Source organism: Canis aureus, chromosome 26 (genome assembly GCF_053574225.1).
Source record: "Canis aureus isolate CA01 chromosome 26, VMU_Caureus_v.1.0, whole genome shotgun sequence".
In the NCBI taxonomy this organism is placed as follows: Eukaryota; Metazoa; Chordata; class Mammalia; order Carnivora; family Canidae; genus Canis; species Canis aureus.
This window is the reverse complement of record NC_135636.1, coordinates 24,273,553-24,294,970: the sequence shown is the minus strand read 5'-3', so window position 1 is coordinate 24,294,970 and position 21,418 is coordinate 24,273,553. Positions and strand designations below refer to the sequence as shown.

At 43.9% G+C, this 21,418-nt stretch overlaps 1 long non-coding RNA gene across 1 annotated transcript in view; it reads right to left on the bottom strand.

Annotated features, from left to right (window-relative positions):
• Nucleotides 1-2,147: 2,147 nt before the first annotated feature.
• The window catches only part of LOC144298812 (uncharacterized), a 34,902-nt gene continuing 15,631 nt past the window's right edge, over nt 2,148-21,418 (bottom strand). Inside the window, exons 2-3 of the long non-coding RNA XR_013365697.1 lie at nt 3,247-3,389; nt 2,148-2,652 (exon numbers count right to left, since the gene is read on the bottom strand). This is a non-coding gene — a long non-coding RNA (uncharacterized LOC144298812). The remainder of the gene's footprint in view (nt 2,653-3,246; nt 3,390-21,418) is intronic.

Genomic DNA, 21,418 nt, shown 5'->3' with positions numbered 1-21,418 from the left:
CAGTTAAAGTGTGCGATTCAATGTTTTTTTTTAGTATATTCACAGTTGAGTGACTATCACTGTGATTACTTTTAGAACATTTTTACCATACTAAAAAAAAATTCTGTACATAATTAGTAGTCATTTCTATTTCTCTATAATCCTCCTCAGCCCCAGCAACCACAAATTTACTTTGTCTCTACATTTTCCTATTGCGTACATTTTGTATAAAAGGAATCATACGTTGCACAGCAAAGGATACAGTCAACAAAACTAAAAGACAACCTGCAGAATGGGAGAAGATATTTGCAAATGACATATCAGATAAAGGGCTGGTTTCCAAGATCTATAAAGAACTTATTAAACTCAACACCAAAGAAACAAACAATCCAATCATGAAATGGGCAAAAGACATGAACAGAAATCTCACAGAGGAAGACATAGACATGGCCAACATGCATATGAGAAAATGCTCTGCATCACTTGCCATCAGGGAAATACAAATCAAAACCACAATGAGATACCACCTCACACCGGTGAGAATGGAGCAAATTAACAAGGCAGGAAACCACAAATGTTGGAGAGGATGTGGAGAAAAGGGAACCCTCTTACACTGTTGGTGGGAATGTGAACTGGTGCAGCCACTCTGGAAAACTGTGTGGAGGTTCCTCATAGAGTTAAAAATAGACCTGCCCTATGACCCAGCAATTGCACTGTTGGGGATTTACCCCAAAGATACAGATGCAGTGAAACGCCGGGACACCTGCACCCCGATGTTTATAGCAGCAATGGCCACGATAGCCAAACTGTGGAAGGAGCCTCGGTGTCCAACGAAAGATGAATGGATAAAGAAGATGTGGTTTATGTATACAATGGAATATTACTAAGCCATTAGAAATGACAAATACCCACCATTTGCTTCAACGTGGATGGAACTGGAGGGTATTATGCTGAGTGAAGTAAGTCAGTCGGAGAAGGACAAACATTATATGTTCTCATTCATTTGGGGAATATAAATAATAGTGAAAGGGAATATAAGGGAAGGGAGAAGAAATGTGTGGGAAATATCAGAAAGGGAGACAGAACGTAAAGACTGCTAACTCTGGGAAACGAACTAGGGGTGGTAGAAGGGGAGGAGGGCGGGGGGTGGGAGTGAATGGGTGACGGGCACTGGGGGTTATTCTGTATGTTAGTAAATTGAACACCAATAAAAAATAAATTAAAAAAAAAAGGCTCAAGACAAAAAAAAAAAAAGGAATCATACACTATGTGGTCTTTTGTGAGTAACTTCTTTCACTTCACATGATGCTTTTAAGGTTCATCCTCTATCACTACTTCATTTCTTTTTATTGCCATATAATATCCCATTGTGTGGATTTACCACATTTTGTTTACCTATTCATGAGTTCATGGACATCTGGCTTATTTCTATTTTTTGGCTTATGAATAACACTACTATGAATATTCATGTACAAGTTTTTATCTGGATATATGTTTTCATTTTTCTTGCGTATACACCTAGGAGTATAATTGCTGGATCACATATATGATAACTGTTTATTCTTTTAAGGAACTACCAAACTATTTTCAAAAGTAACTGTACCATTTTCATTCCCACTAGCATTGTGTGAGGGTTCCTTGTCAACACTTGTTATTATCTTTATTTATTTATTATTGTCTTTTTTGTTATAGCCGTCCTATTGTGGTGGGTAGGAAGCCATATCTCATCGTGGTTTTGATTTGCAATTCCCTGACATTTAAAACTATACTGCTACCTGAATGTGATATTTAAATGTCATCTTTTTTTCCCCCCTTGGAGCTACCCTGACTAGATTTGTGATGAGGTTTCATGCTTATTTTTTCCCTGCAGATTCCAGAAACCTGCACAACTAGACAACATGCCATGTGACCAGTTATTCTGGCATGAACAGTTGGACTTGAATACAACCTCAGCAGGAAAGAAGCATCTAGAATGCATGTGGCTCATGATCAAAACAGAAAAGTGGTTATTTAGATATCTCAATTAACCATATATCCTTGTTACATATAACACTCAGAACTAAATGAAGAGATGAACTTTTTTCTAGAAGCCCTCATTAATGATTAATTTCTAGTGCCACATATGAAGAAAACAATTTTTTTAAGTTTTTATATATTTATTTGAGAGAGAGAGAGAGAGAGGGCACAAGCAGGGGGAAGGGGTTGAGGGAGAGAGAGAAGCAGACTCCCCACTGAACAGGGATCCTGATGTGGAGCTTGATCCCAGGACCCTAGGATCATGACCTGAGCGAAGGCAGATGCTTAACCAACTGAGCCACTGAAGCACCTGAAGAAAAAAAAAATTAAGATTTTCTTATCTTATTAGAGATAGAGAGCAGGGGGAGAGGGAAAGAGCCTTAAGCAGACTCCATGCTGAGTGGGGCTCGATCTCGAGACTCTGGGATCATGACCTGGGCTGAAACCATGAGTCCTTAACTCCTCAGAAGCCCCTCCTATGAAGGAAAATTTGATGTCTTATCTGACATGAAAATGCTGCCTTTGGTCTGGAAAGTCCTCACATGCTTGTTGGCCAAGATGGAAGTGTTCATAGTGGATGTTTAGGAGGAAGCATCATCAACAGTTGCTGAGCCCACGGGACAGGACCTATAGGACTCGCAGATCTAAAAGAAGAATCTACAAGGGGAAAAGAAAAGAGAAAACAAATATGAGTTGATAGGAGAGAGAGAAATGAGAGGATAAGCTAGTACTTTTGTCAGCGTTGGATGCTCTAAGATCTGAGTTGAAAGAGAACCAGAGAATACATTCACCAGAGTAATTCCTTGCTTGCTGTGTGACAGGCGCAAGGCTAACTGTGTCACACGGATGATTACATTTACTCCTCATGGCCCCCAGCCCCCATTTTACAGGTGAGGAAAATGAGGCCAAGAGAGATTATGTAACTTATCCAAAGTCCATACATGGCGTGGCATTTGAAACTAAGACTTTCTGGAGCATAACTACTCAGGACTCTGGGAGTTTTTGCAAGGTATTGAATGACAGATTATTCAAGTTTGGGTAGAAATGGAATTTGGGTGGAATTAAGAAGAAAATAGAAGTTTTTTAGTAAACTGCCAAGAAAAAGATCCACATTAGGCAAGGCTAGACTCAGGTACCTATATCAAAGAATTAAAACTGAGGATTCTCTTTTAAAAAAACAAAAAATAAACAAAGTAAGTCTTACAAAGAGTTGGATGTCTTTATAATTATATAGGAAATTCAGTTACCTACTTGTGCATGCAGGTATGAAAGTGTGCTTGAGCAGCCCTCTTGCCTCTCCTTTTGTAATCGGATCAACTCTCCCACCTGCAGAGATGATGAAAGACTAGTGATGTTCTGTTTTCCGGGGAGGAGTGAGGCTGATTCTGGAAAGACTAAAAAGAAACAAGTCTTAATTGGTCAACATTAAAGCTCTAGGAAGGAAGTCAATCTCTCGGATGTTGCCGGGTCTCGTGATTTACATCCAGCTCATGATATTATCCTGTAAGGTGTGGTGGTGACAAAACTATGACTTGTAGCACCAAAAGGCCATGAAATCCCCCACCCCCCACGCCCATCACCCAGAGAACACAGGGTTTAGCACTTTGGGACCTTGGGAGTTTCCAGAGTAGAGCCCATTGGAGGAACCATTGCTTGTTCTAACAGCCCCTCCCTTAGCCACGCCTTTATGACTGAGACCCCCTGGAGCCAGGGACTGGCTGGGAGAAAGAACAGATTCCTAGACTGCACAGCTTGGGAATAATAAAGATCAAAAGTCTCTAGTGCATCACTCCACCTGTCACATGGTAATTGGGGTTGCTTTGGATTCTGGCCAGGGTTGGAAGATTTGCCCTGTGTTTCTTTTACAGGCTTTTTGACCATCAGCCTTTGTTTCTTCTGTTGGGATTGGTCTCAGGATAATCCCAAGCCATCCACTATGGAGCAATCACGGAGTCAGAGGTGGTCAGAAAGTATAGGCATTTAGAGATCATGCAGTCATCACCAAGCGTGTTGTTAAAGCTCCCATAGACGGGAAGCTTGGCTTTAAGCACGCTACAGAGCTGGTAAGACGAAGTCACAAGACAAGTGTAGCTGTAGGAGCACACCTTCCTTGCACTACACCATTTTTTTTTTTTTTTCTGAGAAGCTCCAGGATTTCTTTGAACATTTATTCAATGTTACATCTTCATTTGGAACTGTGACAGAGATTGGAGGTTGGCGAGGAGGATAGACAGGCCATGCAGATTTATAGCGTACCTCCCACCCCACCTCCTCCTGAGGGAAGGTGGCCCAGGGGTCCCCACGACCACCCCCGGGTTTGCTAATTTGTCAGAAGCACTCACAGGCCTCAACCTATAGTTGTATGAATCATGGGAAAGGATACAAAGCAGAATTAACGAAGGAAAAGGTACTCGGGGCAAGTTCCAGAGGAGACCAGAAGCCAGCTCCCAAGAGTCCTCTCCCACCAGCCTTACGCAGGACCTGCTTAATCCCTCCAGCAGCCAGTTGTGACAACACAGCTCAAACGCTGGCTGCAAGGGAAACTCACGGGAGACTTCACATCTAAGATTTGTACTGGAGGCCGGTCAGGGACCTAGTACACACCAAAATCCCAGGCTTGTAGGAGGAAGCCAGGTGTTGAGCACAGACCATGCTGTTGGCACAGAGTCCAGGCACAGTGAGCCCCCTTTGTCCTGTCAAGGAAGTTTCCTGTCAGTGCTGGGAACTGGCTGCCAGTCAAGTTCACAGACACCAGCCAAGGGCCAACCTTGCAAAGCGGGTCTTTCTGAGGATAAGCAATCTCGGACCTGCTGTGTCAACACTTCTCTGCTCAGAAAGGAAATCACGTTTCATTCTCGATTCTGTGAGAGCCCAGTGCTGCTGTCAGCAAGGCGACTGTCATCATAGGCGCCAGACTCGCATTTCTAATAGGTGTCCTAGGATGCCTCAAAGCCCGTGTGTCCCAGACTAAGCTCTCATCCCCCACATTCTATGAGTGAACAGCTCCTGCTCTCCTCCCTGCACCAAAGTTATCCTTAACTTCCACCTCTCTTCTACCCTCCACAACTAACTAGTTGCCACGTCCTCCCGTTTGTACTGCATATGCGTCCAGCAACTTCTCCTCATCCCTGTTGCCACTTACTCTAGGGCAGTACTTTCTTTCTTCTTTCTTTCTTTTTCTTTCTTTCTTTCTTTCTTTCTTTCTTTCTTTCTTTCTTTCTTTCTTTCTTTCTTCTTCTCTTTCTTTCTTTCTTTCTTTCTTTCTTTCTTTCTCTCTTTCTTTCTTTCTTTCTTTTTCTAGGTCTTTCCCTACAATTACTCGCTCTCTCTGTCTTTGTCCCAGCCGCTATCCATAACGTGCTGCTGCCAGGGTTCTCCTCAGCTTTTCTTTTCCTTAAAAACCATTTTTTTCGGGATCCCTGGGTGGCGCAGCGGTTTGGCGCCTGTCTTTGGCCCAGGGCGCGATCCTGGAGACCCGGGATCGAATCCCACATCGGGCTCCCGGTGCATGGAGCCTGCTTCTCCCTCTGCCTGTGCCTCTGCCTCTCTCTCTCTGTGACTATCATAAATAAATAAAAAAAAATTAAAAAAAAAAAAAACCATTTTTTCCCATTTTTTGTTTGAAGCAGTCTGACTCTCTAAACTGTTTCTTTTACTTGGAAAAGTGATACAGGCACATGATAAAAATTCAAATTAGAAAGGGTATGCAGTTTTCGCAAAGTAAGCTCTCTCACTTGGCATTCCCAGTGTCCTTCCCTGGAGACTGACAGTTTGTTGCATATCCTTCCAGAATGTTCCCTGCCTATACAAGCATGTGTGGACATCCTTAAAACACACAGGCTTTGTACACTTCCCACATGAGTGAAAGTACACTGTACACATGGTCCATGCTTTGCTCTTTTTGCTTCATATGTTACCTTAGAAACTTTTCCTTATGTGATCTTTTGCATTTTTCTCTAGGTTCTAGCGTATGAGTATGATTTATGTAAACTGTTCTCTCTCTTTTTTTTTTTTTAACTGTTCTCTCTTGATGGATATTTCAGTTACTTCTAGGCTCTTGTTATTCTATTTTTTAAAAGATTTTATATTTGAGAGAAAGAACACGAGCAACCACACAAGCAGGGGGAGCCCCAGAAGCAGGCTCCCCAGTGAGCAGGGAGTCCAATGAGGGGCTTGATCCCAGGACCCTGGGATCATGACCTGAGCCAAAGGCAGATGCTTAACTGACTGAGCCACCCAGGTGCCCTAGGCTCTTGCTATTCTAAAGAGCTATCCTTGAAGACACAGATCTAATCTCTGTCCTTCCCTGACTCAGGTCTCCCACATAACTTCCACCTTTTACACCTTTACCCCTAACTGAGCCCCAGAGATGCAGATAGATCTGCTTGGGGTTCCAAGTAGAACGGTGATGATGGAACTGGTAAGTGATTACAATTTTTTTATTTAAAAATTTCATATTAAGACAACAATTCTATCATGGCGTAAAATGTGGAATCCTCATGAATTTTGCAGATGGTGGTGGAGGCTTCTTTAAGTGATGCTCCCAGAGCCCCCATGGCACATGTTCTCCTTTCTTCCCTTAGAGGTCATTAGCAGAATGGTCTAGAACCCAAGTCCACAGGATACAGTCAGAACTTTTTGGCACAGGTGTGCCTGCTATTTCTCCCCTTGTGCTCTGTGTTTCGTACATACAGAACTACTTACCATTCCCTATTGCCTTTGCAGGGAAGGTTTCTGTCCTTTTCCATCTGGTATACTGCTCTTCCCTAGAGAAGCAGTGTAACCTGGTGCTGAAAAGCATGTACTCTAGAGCCAGGCCACCCACCTATGCCACCTTTCTAGTTGTGTGATCTTGGGCAAGTTACTTAACCTCTCTGAGCTTCACTGAATGGATTTGTAAAAGGCAAGTACTCAAAGTACCCAGTAAAATTGTAGTGAGGTTTAAGTGGTTTCATATACATAAAGTGCTTACTTAGAACAGCACTTGGTACATAGTAAACACTATATAAAGGTACTACTATTCATGTTATCGTTATTTTTATTATTCAAGATCCAGTTTCCATGATTCTTCTGGGTTCCTTCTTTGAAGGTATTTGCAAGTTACTTACTCTTCCATTTAGGCAATGCTCTCATGGAGAGATGGGACCCTGCCTTATTTATCTTGACAACCCCTCTTTGATACATGGTAGATAATTTGTTGATGTTGTATAGATATTCACTAAATGAGATCATAATTATAACAGTAATGGCCTGAATTCTTACATCTGCTCTCATTTCCTTGTCCTGTAAATTTGTTTATGCAGCACTGATGATTTTTTTGTCCTAGGAGGGCTTTTCACATCCTCAGTAGGGTTCATAAGTGAAAACTTCACTGCAAAAACCATTTACATTAAACCAGTGTTTCTCCAACCACGTTTATGCTCATAGTTATTCTCCAAAAAACAAATTCCAGAAATAAATGTTTGGGAAACACTTGCTTGCACAAAATTGACCAGATACCATTACCATCTTCTCAAATCTTTTACTAGGCTAATTTAAGGGTGGAGGGAGAGAATGTGCAATAAAATTAGCAAATTTCTTTTCTTTCCCCAAAGATCTTATCTATTTATTCATGAGAGACACACAGAGAGAGACAGAGACATAGGCAGAGGGAGAAGCAGGCTACCTGCAGGGATCCTGATGCGGGACTCGATCCCAGGACCCCGGGATCATGACCTTAGCCACCCAGGCACCCCAAATTAGCAAATTTCTTAACTCTTTCTGACTAGAGGGCCTTTTTCTCAGAACATTATCAAGAGCTAGTGGGACTAGTTCTATGGAATGTGGTTGATGAAAAACTGTACTAACTTATACCCATTCTCTCTGCATGCAGACTAGTCTGGGGCTTGGCGACTGCGATTATGGGGCCATTTAACTGCCATATGTGGACCCTAGGCCTGTAGAGCATCTGTACCTTTCTCCTAGAACGTTTAGCAAAGAGTAACTGTGGCAGCTCATTTCTCCATTCGGGACAGATTTACGGAGCTTCTGCTGCATGCCCTGACTTTGAAGGAAACAGGACTCTTGCCACCAGAGAACCATCTGGGGGCTGAGCCCAGAGGCCTGGTATGAAGATGGGGGCAGAGCGAGGCCCTCTACTGGCCACACTGGGAGCTCAGACGAGGAAACGAGTGTCTCTGGTCCAGACCTCTCAAGGTATAGGGCGAGAGAGGGGGAGATTGAAGTCTAGGGGGAGGTAATAGAAAACATTCTTTTGTGTTCAAACAGCTAGTTGGAAACAGCCTAGAAGCAGTATTTTTCCACTGCATCTCACTGCCTCTGAAGTTCAAATGCCTGAATCAGAGAAGCATGCACAAGGATGAGAGTGGCCTGGGAAGAATTTATTTCATGTAGTTTGCCCGGAGGTTCTTAAACTTGTTGAGGGCCATCACAGGTTGGATATCTTTCCCACTTCCATCTGCCTATACATGATCCCAGATCGTATTTATTTATCCATGGGTGTTTGACTTTTAAACAGCACAGGCTTCAAATGCATGAGGCTGCTTCTATGTGGATTTTTTCCCCCAGTAAAATAGTACCGCACTGAAAATGTATTTTCTCTGCCTTATGATTTTAGGGACATCGCATTTTCTCTAGCCTACTTTTTCGTGAGAATATAGTACATAATACGTACAGCATACAACATAGGCACCAAGTAACTTTTTATGTTATCAGTAAGGCTTCTAGTCGTCAGCAGGCTATTTAGTAAATTTTTTGAGGAGTCCAGAGTTCTATATTGCAGATTTTTGACTGCACACAGGGCAGCACCCCTCCCCTCTGCATCTTCAAGGGTCAACTGTATATTTACTTTCTTATTGCTTTCATCTTCGGGCATTCTCAGTGAAGATGTTTGTGGCCTGACGTGTACTGCCATCAAAGCAGGGTGCTTGGAGCAGCCAGAGGGCCCTAGCTGCGGTTTGCCAGCCTGAAAACTGGCTGCGGAAGAAAGTGGCCTAGTAAGGGTAGTGCCAGCAGAATGGGAGTGAGTTTGCGGTACTGTGGTTCCTGATGTTCCACATAAACACTAAGCAAACAGGAATGTAATACGCGCACTGCTGATTAGAATGAATAGGCCACCCACTGTTGCCCCGGGCTCCTTACCAGCCACCAAGCCTGCTCAACCAGGGCTCACGGCACGCTCACTGAGGCTCTTGGTGTTTAGTGCCAAGAATTAACACCAACTCTGCAAGATCTCCCTTCCCTCAACACCTCCTCTTGGCCTTCTGAATGAGGTCTGCACATACACTAGGAGCCCCACAGGGGTTCTCTCACCCCGGCCAAGCTGCCTTTCTATCACTCTTCTGACTTCCCTCTGTCCTTGCTCCCACTCTGCTGAGTACATGCCCCATGCTTTCTCCATCCTGAAGTGTCAGCCTACACTGGTCTTGCCCGCTGTGTCTGCTTGGTAAAATCTGATGGCTTCTGCAAGGCCTGTGAACCTGTAAGGTTTGGGTTCAACTGCTTTCTTCCCATCTAGGAGAAGTTCTGCTCCACTGGCTGAATTAAATGGGATTCATCTCATGCAACAGTTCAGGAGCAGGCCCTTTATGGCTGGTATGGATGCTCCATCCTGGGCTCCTTTCAGAAACCAGCTCTCTCTGTCAGCTCTTTTCCACCTGCTGTCATGAGAGCAGCTATAATCTGAGCACTTCCTAAGTTCTAGGCAGGAAGAAAGAAGAGGTAGAAGCTGCCCTCAAAGGAATATGTTTCTGTCTCCTTGACTGGAAAGGAGTCACCTAGCCACCCCCAACTGCAAGGGAGTCAGGGAAGCTCTTTAGCTCTCTAGCCTCCAAGGGCCAACTAGAAGGAAGTTTGAATGGGCTGTCAAGTGATTTAACCTGTTTTAAGTATTACCTCCTCCCTGAAGCCTTTTTCAAGCATCTTAAACTTCCTGTGCTTTTATCTAGCAGGTGTGAACCTTTTTAGAGCCCTCATATTTTGCTTCGTGTTAGGTACTTGCTTAACTTTTCTTCTGGATGATAAGCTTAAGGATGACAAACACACCCTTCACATCCTGGTCCCCCTTGTAGCTGCTTTTGGGTCGATTCATGATTTCTGCCTCTTTCTCTTGTGTCCTTCCTCCTTCTCCCCCTTTCCTGAAATGCACATTAAATAGTCCACCAACGTGTGTTGATTGAAACTGAGTTGAGGGATCCCTGGGTGGCGCAGCGGTTTAGCGCCTGCCTTTGGCCCAGGGCACGATCCTGGAGACCTGGGATCGAGTCCCATGTCGGGCTCCCGGTGCATGAAGCCTGCTTCTCCCTCTGCCTATGTCTCTGCCATTCTCTCTCTCTCTCTCTCTCTCTCTGTGTGACTATCATAAGAAAAAAAAAATTAAAAAAAAAAAGAAACTGAGTTGAATTGGGGATGCCTGGGGGCTCACTTGGTTAGGTGTCTGACTCCTGGTTTGGGCTCAGGTCATGACCTCAGGGTCATGGAATCAAGCCACACATTTGGTTCTGTGCTCAGCGTGGAGTCCTCTTGGGATTTTCTCTCCCTTCCCCTCTGCTCCTCCTCACCACTCGTGCATGCTCATGTTCACGCTCTCTCTCTCAAATAAATAAATAGATAAAATCTTGAAAAAAATAAACTGAGTTGAGTTAGAAGGGAGAATAGTGGTGTGGTTATTGGAAAGGTGTTGGATGTGGGTGTTGGATTAGGTGGCCTGAATTTGAATCTTGCTTTAACTGTGTGATTTTGTATGAGTGGCAAGGCTTTCTTCACCCTAGTTTCCTCATCTGCAAGATTAAGGGATTAATTTAGATGGTCTCAAAGGTTTTTTCTAGCTTTAAGAACTTGAGGACTCAAGGATGGACTTGATTAGCTGCCCGAGGGCACTGCAAGGAGCCCATCCAGGCCCAGTGAGAGCCAATAGAACAGGAAGCACAGAAGTCCAGCACCTCTCACTCGATGAACAGTGTGTGAGTGCAGGCCAAGCCCAAGGGGCCAGATGGTGAATGGCAACATGTAAAAAAGACTGGGTTAAGAAGCTGGAAGAGGTCAGTGAAGAGCAATCTGGGGAGACCATGTCTCAGGAAGCTGGAAATTCTAATCCCCAAATCTTGCAGCCCTCTAAATCTCAAGTCCTGATGACAAGAAGAGGACTCTCATGAAGACCTCCTTTGGGTTTGGGGAAAGTAGAGAGTCTCATGTCTGGCATCTTCTGTCACATGGAATGGTGATGGGTCGGTCACCAGTGTGTCTGTCTACAATTCCCACATGGGATGGGGAAGCAAGACTTATAGGCTAGAGACCCAGGTCTACCCTTGTGTTTTACTGAACAAGTATATTGTCCTCTCTGGGCTTTAGAGCCTATCTATGGAAGCTAGATAGGCACTGGCATACATCACTAATTTTTAGATCGTTAAGACTAGAACAAAAACAGATTAAAAGCTCGAATAGGTTTCTCAAGCAGCAAGCCATGCTCTTGGCAAGAAACACTTCATGACTTGTGGAGGCCTTGAAGCATCTCTGAAGACTCCTGTGGATGCAGGGAAAATCATGAGACTAGGTAACCCTTGAGCTCCTTCCCAGCTCACTGACCATGTGTCTTTTTCTGATGATGGTGACATCTCCCCCAACCCCTCCCCCCACATTTTCCATCTACTATAGTTCGATCCCACCTGGTATTTTTTTTTTATAAAGAATGGAGATTTCATTTTATTTTTTTAAAAAGACTTTTATCTATTTATTCATGAGAGACACGGAGAGACAGAGACATAGGCAGAGGGAAAGGCAAGCTCCTTGTGGGAAGCCTGATGCAGGATTCGATCCCAAGACCCCAGGATCACGCCCTGAGCCAAAGACAGACGCTCAACCACTGAGCCACCTAGGTGGCCCCCAATTGGTATTTTTACAAAGAGATAATTGAGTTAAGAAGGTATCATCATGATGCGTGATTTCAGGCTGACTGGTTCCACCTCTACTCTTTGCTTGTTCCTGTCCAGTCCTTGTCCTCCTCATCAAAGTTTTTATTTGTCCTTCTCCACCCCAATCATCCCTTTGTCATTACCACAGACACTCACTCATGAGAAGCAGTGATAAATCCTGCTGTTCCTACCCTGGTCTCCTCTGTATGGTGACTCACAGGGAGGCAGCAAAGCCGATGCTAGAAAGAAATCCTGCACCTGGGTGAGACTGTCGATTCTAGTCGATGCCTCATCCCAGAGCTGGAAATTGCTGACTCGAAAGTCTTATTTTTGTTGTCTTTCAGGGGAAAGACCTTTTGAGGTTGGTTTCATAAGGGACCTCCCAGACCAGTTTCACTAGGGTTCTCCAAGCCGAAATTTGTCATTCTTCTTTCTCCTATTTCACCTTGTTAATAATAACAGTGACAATGACATGGATACTCAACTCTTATTATTTGCAGTGTCTATTAGGTGCCTGGGCTAGAGACTCCACATCCCTTATCTTTAGTCCTCATATCTTTAGAAAGTAGTGATTAGTGGCCCACTTTGCAGGTGAGTAAATCTCGTGGAAATTAAGTCATTTGTTCAAAGTTTCCGGGCTAGTAAGAAGCAGAGCCTAGATTCAAACTCAAGTCCATCTATTCCGATACTCACATTCTGTCCACCTCCTTATAAAGAGACAGCATGCCATTTCTGGGTATCAAAGCTTTGTGACAATTTTGATAAGCAAGAGGGAAAAAGGGAATGAGCAGAGAAAAAGCTTATAATGTTGAAACTATTATGATGTTACTTGGAAATTGAGAACAGACTGTAAAGTCAAATCTCATTTCTGAGGAGAAACCACAGATCGACACAGGTACAAGCACGTGACTTTGTGTAAGTCTTTTGAGCCCTCTGCCCTGCAAGTCCCTATCTGTGAATGGAAGCATCAGGCTCCCTGTAAGCAGATCATCTGCCTACTTGGAAAATGCAGTCATCTTCTCAAAGATTTGTAAAAATGAATATAAAGCTGATGATGCATAATTATTATTAGCTCTAATAATAGTTTAGATCTACAAAGTGCTTCGCCATTTATAAAGTTCACTTCCATCCATTAGCTCATTTAATCCTCCAGACAGCCCCATGAGGCAGGTGTTGTCAGGCTAGCACTTTTAGCTAAGAATAGATCGATGACTTCTTGATTGAACCCCTTCTTTGTGCCAAGGTATTCTTGGATCTGGGTGGCATACAGAGGTGACTAAAATAGAGATTGCACATGGTTTTTATCATGTTTTATTTTCATTATCTTCCCACAACACATTTATCCTGAGATGAGATCATCCCTTCCCCCACTCAAAAAATGACAAGAAAGTGAAAAATTCAGACCATGCCCTTTTAAAGTACATTAAAGTCCAGGAGCAAAGACAAGTGTGCATAGTATACCAACATACACCACAGGAAAGTTTTATCGAAGAAGTATGAACATATGGCACAGGTTTGATTCCAGGAGCAGGAAGCCTTTAAACACTCTGTAAGAGACACCTGGGTGGCTCAGTGGTTGAGCGTCTGCTTTTGGCTCAGGGCGTGATCCCGGAGTCCCAGAATCAAGTCCCACATTGGGCTCCCTGCGGGGAGTCTGCTTCTCCCTCTGCCTGTGTCTCTGCCTCTCTCTCTCTCTGTGTCTCTCATGAATAAATAAATAAAATCTTAAAAAAAAATAAACTCTCTGTGAGTTAGGAGCAATAATAATCCTTATCCTGGCTGCCTCACAGAGTTGTTACGGAAGTCCAGCACACTTCACGGAAGCTCTCAGATCCTGTATGTCCGGTAAAAAATGATCATTTCCACCCATGTTTCCCAGGTAGAGTTGAGAGTGCTGGTCATTCTATTCCCCTGGGCTGGGGGTCAGCTGAGGACTGTCCTCCTGAACAGTTCTGTGAGCCCTCACACTCATGTTGGGTGTGACAGCCCCAGCAGCCACTAAATTCGGTGCTTTATTGATTTATTCACTGCTTTATTGATTCTCTCCCTCACTTTCCTCATCTTTCTGTCCTATGCTCTCTTTTTTCTTCCTGTAAATCCCTTTCATACTTCCTGTTCTTTTTCCATACAGTGTTGGTGTGTGCAAGACCACCTTGTGTTCCATGGCTTGTTAGAAGGACTCACATATAGCTGTGCTCACAGCTGTGACTTACTACAGCAAAAGGACACAGAACCAGACCAGCGCAGGGAAAAGGTGCAGGGAGCAAAGTCAGGAGAAGAGCCGACAGGAGCCTTCAGAAGTGTGATGTGGTCACACGGGATGCACTTAATGCTGCCCTAACACAGCAAGTGTGAAACGCTGTCTACTGGGGAAGCTCACCTGACCCTAGGGGTGCAAGATTTTTCATCTGGAGTCAGTCACATAGGGACCTCTGCCTGGCATGTACCAAAGCTCTAGTCTCCCAGAAGGAGAGATGGTCAGCGTAAACCACACTGTACAAACAGCAAGCACAGGGAAGCCACTCCTCATTTCTGGAATAGTAAGAACCCTCCCCCAAATCCATATACCAGCACCAGTCAAGGACCAAACTTGTGAAGACTTTCTGAAAATGGCAGTCTCAGGTCTGCTCTGTTCACTTCGTGTTCTGCATGGCCCTCAGCCAAGGCATCTTTACAGCAAAATTATGGTCACCCATGCAGCAGGAAGAGACCACCCTGTGGTACTGAACGCACTCATGGGTTCTGGACTTTGGGGTTCTGGGGTTTGGAGTTCCAGACTTTACCAGTTAAGACACAGCCTGATAATCAAAGGGTCTATCTTTAAGACCCACGTGGCCTTCTCCTTATGTTAGTGTGACCCTTTTGGACCGGCCCGAGGTATGGCACAGCCCTGGACAGTTCACTGAAGCTCATCTGAAGGTTTTCCGGGGCCGAGGTGGTGACAGGAGGCACGCATACAAGGAGTACACATTGTCCTCCTGGAAACAAAGAGACGACAGAGTCAAGAAGCTTGGGTTACCAGGGACCCCAGCGTTGGTCTCCTTTCCTGGACATTCTGGCCACAGGCTCCCAGCCCCATCCAATTAATTCAGTTCAGTCCTGGATTTTGAGGGCCTGCTGGAGGCTGTCAGTTACCAAAGGTTTGTAGTCTGTGACTCCAGTTCAAGTGTAGAGGCATCTGGAAGGGTTCTGTGTTTAGCTGGGAAGCACGGGGCTGCCTCCTGCTGCTGTCCCTGTCAGGCTGTCAGCTGTGATCAGATGCTCAGCGGGAAGTGTGAGCTGAAAGCTTCCCGGCAGCTTGCAAAGGCAGCTCAGGGTGTTTTCCTTCAGAAAGAGGGGGAAGCTTCTTTTCAGAGACAGTTCTGAAAAACAGAGCATTAATGCTCCCTGAACCTCCCTGGATGCTGGCGCTTTTGTTGTTGTTGTTTTTCTGCCGTTTTTAAACTTACTGTGTCCCATTTAGCAATCATAACTTTACATTTTAAAATCGTCCCCAACTAGCATCCAAAAGTTCGCCTGGAAGGGTTGCATGCAGGAGGAACACAAACATTCTCATAGAAAAAGTTTTCCATACAACTGAACCAAAAAGAAACTTCTGGAACTGGTCAGGTTGAAATCCTGAATTTTCAACAGTGTTCTAAATGGGTTTACATAACATCCCATCCCTTTTATCCTAATCTATCCAGAGAGCAGCCTTTTCTGGAGCAGCATTTTATAATAAAAAATGCCTCACAAGATACATGCCCCAGGAGCCAGGAAGTGCACAGTTGCAAACTGAGCCTGACCAGGGAGCATGTCCCAGAGGTGGTCCAGAGTCCCATCTGTCAGAAGAGGGCAAAGGAGTCACAGGCCCTATGATGTGCCTTCCCCAGACTTGTAGCTTCCTGCGATAATCTCATGTTAGAATGCAGCTGGTCTCTGCATCAGACGAACAGATCCTCTCAGTAGCTGATTTCAGATGTCCCATCAGAGCCTAAAGTCTTTCCTGGGGACATTTCTGTGGACGCTGACAGTCCAGCCAGATCCATGATGTCCTCATAATTTAGGATCCCAAAGGAGTGCCCCAGACCTGCACCAGACCCAGCGGCCTAGAGATCTTGCTTTATTTGGGCCTGTGGGCAGCCTTTAATTTAGTTCAGCTCAGCTGAGGCTTAAATGGCTCAGAGCAGAATCAGGTTTCAGCTCACAGTCTGGCCCAGGCAATTAGGATCAGTGAATTCAGGACTCCTAGCAGGTCTAAGGCATTTCTTTGGCAAGCAAAAAAGGCCAATGATGGAGGGCCAGAGGCCTGGGTTCCCAGCCCAGGTGACAAGCAGGGCTTTCTGTCTTGTCAGCGTAGAGTTCAAGTTGACCCACTCAAAAACATGCACAGCTGGCAAGAAAGTCACTAGCCTGTGAGGGTCAGCGTTTACAAGATCGGATATGATTCCAGGAGGTCATCAGTTACTAAAAACAGCTTTTTAAAACTCCAAGTGTGTGTTCAGCTGGTGAGTGCCTCTGCCTCTTCCTACCAGTTGCTTCTCCTCAGAGGCTCCAGCAGGCGAAAATCATAGTAAAAATTATCAGTATGGAGACGTATTCTGTTTTAATATCCAAAGAGTTGAAATTCTAATTTGCTCATCAGTGACAAAAAAGCAAGGAACTTGGCCTTACTAAATACTTCCCCCCTCCTCCCAGTTTCCTTGATTGGGATGATCTCTCTAACATTGATGAAATTACAAGCCTATAACACTTCCCCACTTTTGCCCACTCAGAGGCCAGAGCAGCAGAATCCAAAGTCATTCTAAAACCTTCCCCTCCCTGTTTTTTTCTCATTGCAAATAAACTCTGATCCTAAGCAGTGAATCCAGCATTTACAGAGTTAACATTACAGCTGGTGGGGAGATCTTGGCTGGAATGTGAGATGGGTATGGGCCTGAAGAAATGGTTGACCACCCTCCCCACTTTTTTTCCTCCAATTTTAAGTTTGTTCCTGGGAACTCATTTCTTCTAGATTACCATTGTGGTGGTGGGTACACTACTGTACATTTTTCTTTTCTTTTTTTTTTTACTGTACATTTTTCAAAACTCATCAAATTGTACACAGATTTGGTGAATTGTATTGCATTATGAATTATAGCTCAATAAATAATATGACTTATGGAGAGAGAAGATCATCTCTATCTTATCATAAATTATTTTCTATTGTCTGAAATGTAGATGTGGAACCAAAGCAGGTTCTGACCTGCTTTCTTCTAAATATAAATTTTATTGAGATTTAATACACATCCAGAAAAGTGCATAACCATTAGTGTACAGCTCAATAAATTTTCACAAAAGTAGAGGCAGTAGATGAATACATCTCTGTAACCACCATCTAGGGCAAATTTTTTGCCCCCCTCCCTTGGCAAGCTCACTTTTTAGAATAGCTAGTCCTCTATTCCTCCCACTTGGGGGAGAAAACCAAACCAAAGGCATCACCCAGGCTGCTGTTGGCCCCTCGTTTTAGCCTGCACTCCCAAAAGCAGCCAGAGGAGCCAGCAAGTCAGTTCTTACAAAGTGGGAGCTGTCATTTTCAGATTGCTGGGTGATTCTTTGTGACAAGCAGCGGCTCAGCCTCTGCATCTATACCACCTGCCTCTCCACAGCCACCCTGACACCAAATAGTCCTCATCTCCTGCCCTTTTGTCCTTCCTTTTCTCAAAAGGTATTTCAGTCAGGGTCTTTTTTTTTTTTTTTTTAAGATTTTATTTATCTATTCATGAGAGACAGAGAGAGAGAGAGGCAGAGACACAGGCAGAGGAAGAAGCAGGCTCCATGCAGGGAGCCTCATGTGGGACTCGATCCCAGGTCTCTGGGATCACACCCTGGGCCAAAGGCTGGCAATAAACGACTGAGCCACCCTCAACCAGGGTCTTTTTAGGCAAAGTCAGTGAAGGGAAGGAAGAGTGGCGCAGGGGCCAAAACACAGAGGAAACGCGTGCCAGCCTCCAAATCTCCCAGGGAAGTCGGGCAGGTCATCCTTAATTCCTCCAACCAGGAGCTGTGACAGCAGTTCTGAAACGTTGTCTTGAGGGGAGCTTACCTGCATCCAAGACCCCACGCTTTTACTGGGGGTCAGTCACACGGGCACTCCCCTTCCCCAGCATGGGCCAAAACTAAGACTCCCAGAAGGAAAGCTTTAACCACGTGATTTATATGGTTTAGCACAGTGAGCCCCTCATAATAATATCATAATGAATAGAAAGAAAGAAATCACAGAATGCCCTGAACTTGTACTTGGAGATCATTCACTCAAGGCCCAACCTTCCGCTGCAGGACGGTCCCATCAGTTTATGTAGTGAGCCCTATATTTTAACCTTTTAAAGTAGCATAGCTCTTTATTCAAAGGAAGCCCAACTAAAGCACAAAAGTAGAGGCAGTATGGGCAGAGTGAGTTGGGGGTCACCACCCCGCTCCCTCTTACTCGTGCCATTCCACAGAGCGCTGGTGGAAACCATCGATTTGGGACCATCTCATTTTTCTTCCAGTTGGAGAAAGCAAAGGCTCGGCTAAGGTTCTGCGATCTTAGATACAGAACCCATTTATTTGGAGACCCAGCTCATTTTGTTACTAATATTGTTGTTAGTAAATTCTACTAAGTGCCTCTTGAACAAAATGGATTAAAGCCAACGTTTCCCAGTAATACCTCCAAATTCTCAAGACTCATTCTCAAGACAGAAAATAAATAAGCAAATGGCCTGGCTTTTGGGAAATTCTCCCAAGCATGCCGCAATGTTGATTCTCATCGTGGACCATCAACTTGTTCTTCGGGTCCAGGGTAAGCAACCCATTCCCCTTCAAGCCCTAACTTGTCTTCTGCTCTCGTGGGAGTTTGCGCTCTTTCCTCCATTAGCATCCTGGGCTGGCCCGGACTGGCGTTGTGCAGAGGCTTATTTTACTTTGAAGGCAAGGACAGTAACTCAGTCATGTCCTGTCCTGTGCAGTGCTCAGCTGAGTGCTTCAGAGGCCCAGCTAATGTTCACTGGATTATATTGAACTGCATGGGGCTCACCAAGTGTGTTAATTGCAGAGAAGGTTAGAGTCTTAGCAAGCACCAAGGCATTGCCTTGAAAAAGATCTCTTTCACTTCCTCCTTAACTTCACAGCCTGGAAGCTGTTCATAAAATTGATGAAGAAAAAAATGCAGGCTTGTTATCTTCTAATTATAAGTATTTCTTATGTTTTTGTTCCTCCTAATAAGCTTCTCTAGCCTTGAGTTATGTCCCCTCACTGTAGCTGGAAATTCCCATCTTGCTCTAAAATGTGTGCTTGACAAATGTAGTTTTTTGCTTTATCCTACTTGATGTCAAAAATATTTGTGATTTTCTCTAGAGCCCAATTAGCTGTAATGAGATTATAAGATTTGCAATAGGCATTAGAAGCCACTGAGTCCAATTGCCTGCCTGAATCCCCTCTCTGACACGTTGATGGTTAACCACCTTGCTCTCTGTCCATTCTGGACAGGGAGCTGACTTGCCTTGGGTTCAGCACATTCCAGGGTTTGATACACTTTGGCTTCCGGAGAAATCTTCCTTTTGTTAAGCTGCCTACTACAGCCTCCCATGCCCCTGGCCCCTGGGTCTTGGCTTTGACCTCTGGGGCTCCATAGGATATTCCTCACCTCTCACATAATCCTTCTTTGAGTTTAGAGTGTGCAGCCTTCAGCCAGTTAATTTCATTTGCACATAGAACATTCATGAAGGACATTGTGCATTTTGTCAGGGTGGATAGAATTGTATTAAGGGACAAATGCAGTGTGACACTTTCAGTTCAGTAAATGTAACCTACTGTACGTTGTATGTTTAAAGGAAATTGTTTTCAAGAGAATATCCTCACATGCCATTAATATGAAATTCTAGAATAGGGACAATTACAGTGAAGTTTCAAAAGCATGGGGTGCCTGGCAGGCTCAGTTAGCGGAGCATGTGACTCCTGACCTCAGGGTCGTGAGTTTGAACCCCACCTTGGTTGTGGAAATTACTTAAATAAATTAATAAATTCTTTTTAAAAAAGGCCAGTCAGTGGTAGCCAGGGGTAAGGAGAAAGGATCAGCTGTAGAAAACAGGGAACCCTTTGGGGAAATGGAAATCTTCTAGATTGCCATTGTGATGGTGGGTACACTACTGTACATTTTTCAAAATTCATCAAATTGTACACAGATTTGGTGAATTGTATTGCATTATGAATTATAGCTCAATAAATAATATGACTTATGGAGAGAGAAGATCGCCTTCTCTATCCTACCATAAATTATTTCCTGTTGTCTGAAATGTAGATGTGGAACCAAAGCAGGTTCTGACCTGCTTTCTTTTAAATATAAATTTTATTGAGGTTTAACATACATCCAGAAAAGTGCATAACCATTAGTGTATAGTTCAATACATTTTCACAAAGTGCATACATCTCCATAACCACCATCTAGATGAAGAAAAAAAAATTGCCAGATGAGGGGTGTGGAGGGATGGGCAAAATGAGTGAAAGGGAGTGGGAGATACAGGATTCCTGTTAGGAAATGATAAATCATGGGGATGAAAGCTATAACATATGGAGTATAGTCAATGGTACTATAGTAGTAGCCTTGTGTGGTGACCAGTGGTAGCTACACTTGCAGTGAGCATAGGATGACATAAAGACTTGTCAAATCACTATGTTGTATGCCCGAAACTCATGTAACATTGTATGTTAACTATTTTCAATTAAAAAGTAAAATAAAATAAAATTTTTCAGGATTCCAAAGCCCCACTTGTACCCCCTTCTAGTCATCAATCCATTTCCCCAAGGGCAATCATTTTTGTAACCTCTTTTTTTAATTTAATTTTTAAAGATTTAGTTATTTATTCATTTATTTATTTTAGAAAGAGAGAGAGCATAAGCAAGGGGTGGAGCAGAGAGGAGGGAGAGAATCTCAAGTGGACTCCCCACTGAGTGTGGAGCCTGGCTTGGGGTTCAATCTTATGACCTTGAGATCACAGCCTGAGCTGACATCAAGAGTTGGTTGCTTAACCAGTTGAGTCACCCAGGGGCCCCTCTTGTGAGTTCTAGCACCATAATCTGTTTTGTCCTTCAACTTCACATAAATGGAATTATGTTGTATGTTCTCTCTTGTGTCTGGCATCTTTCACTCATCATGATGCATGTGAAATTCATCCATGATTTGTGCATAGTTTGCTATGTAGAATTCTATTGTGTAGATAAAGAATAACTTATTTACCCATTCTGATGTTGGTGGAAATCTGGGTTGTTCTCACTCTTAGCTATGAACATTCTCATATATCTTCTGCTGAATATAGGTATGTAATTCTGCTGGGTACACATCTAGGAGTGGAATTGCTAAGTCTTTGGGTATGCATATGTTCATTTTACTAGAGGCTGCCAAACATTATTCCAAAGTAGTTGCTCTGTTTTACACACCCACAAGCAACATGTGAGAGTTTTAGTAGCCACACATCCTTGTTAACATCTGCTATAATCCTTTTCATTGTAGCTGCTCTGGA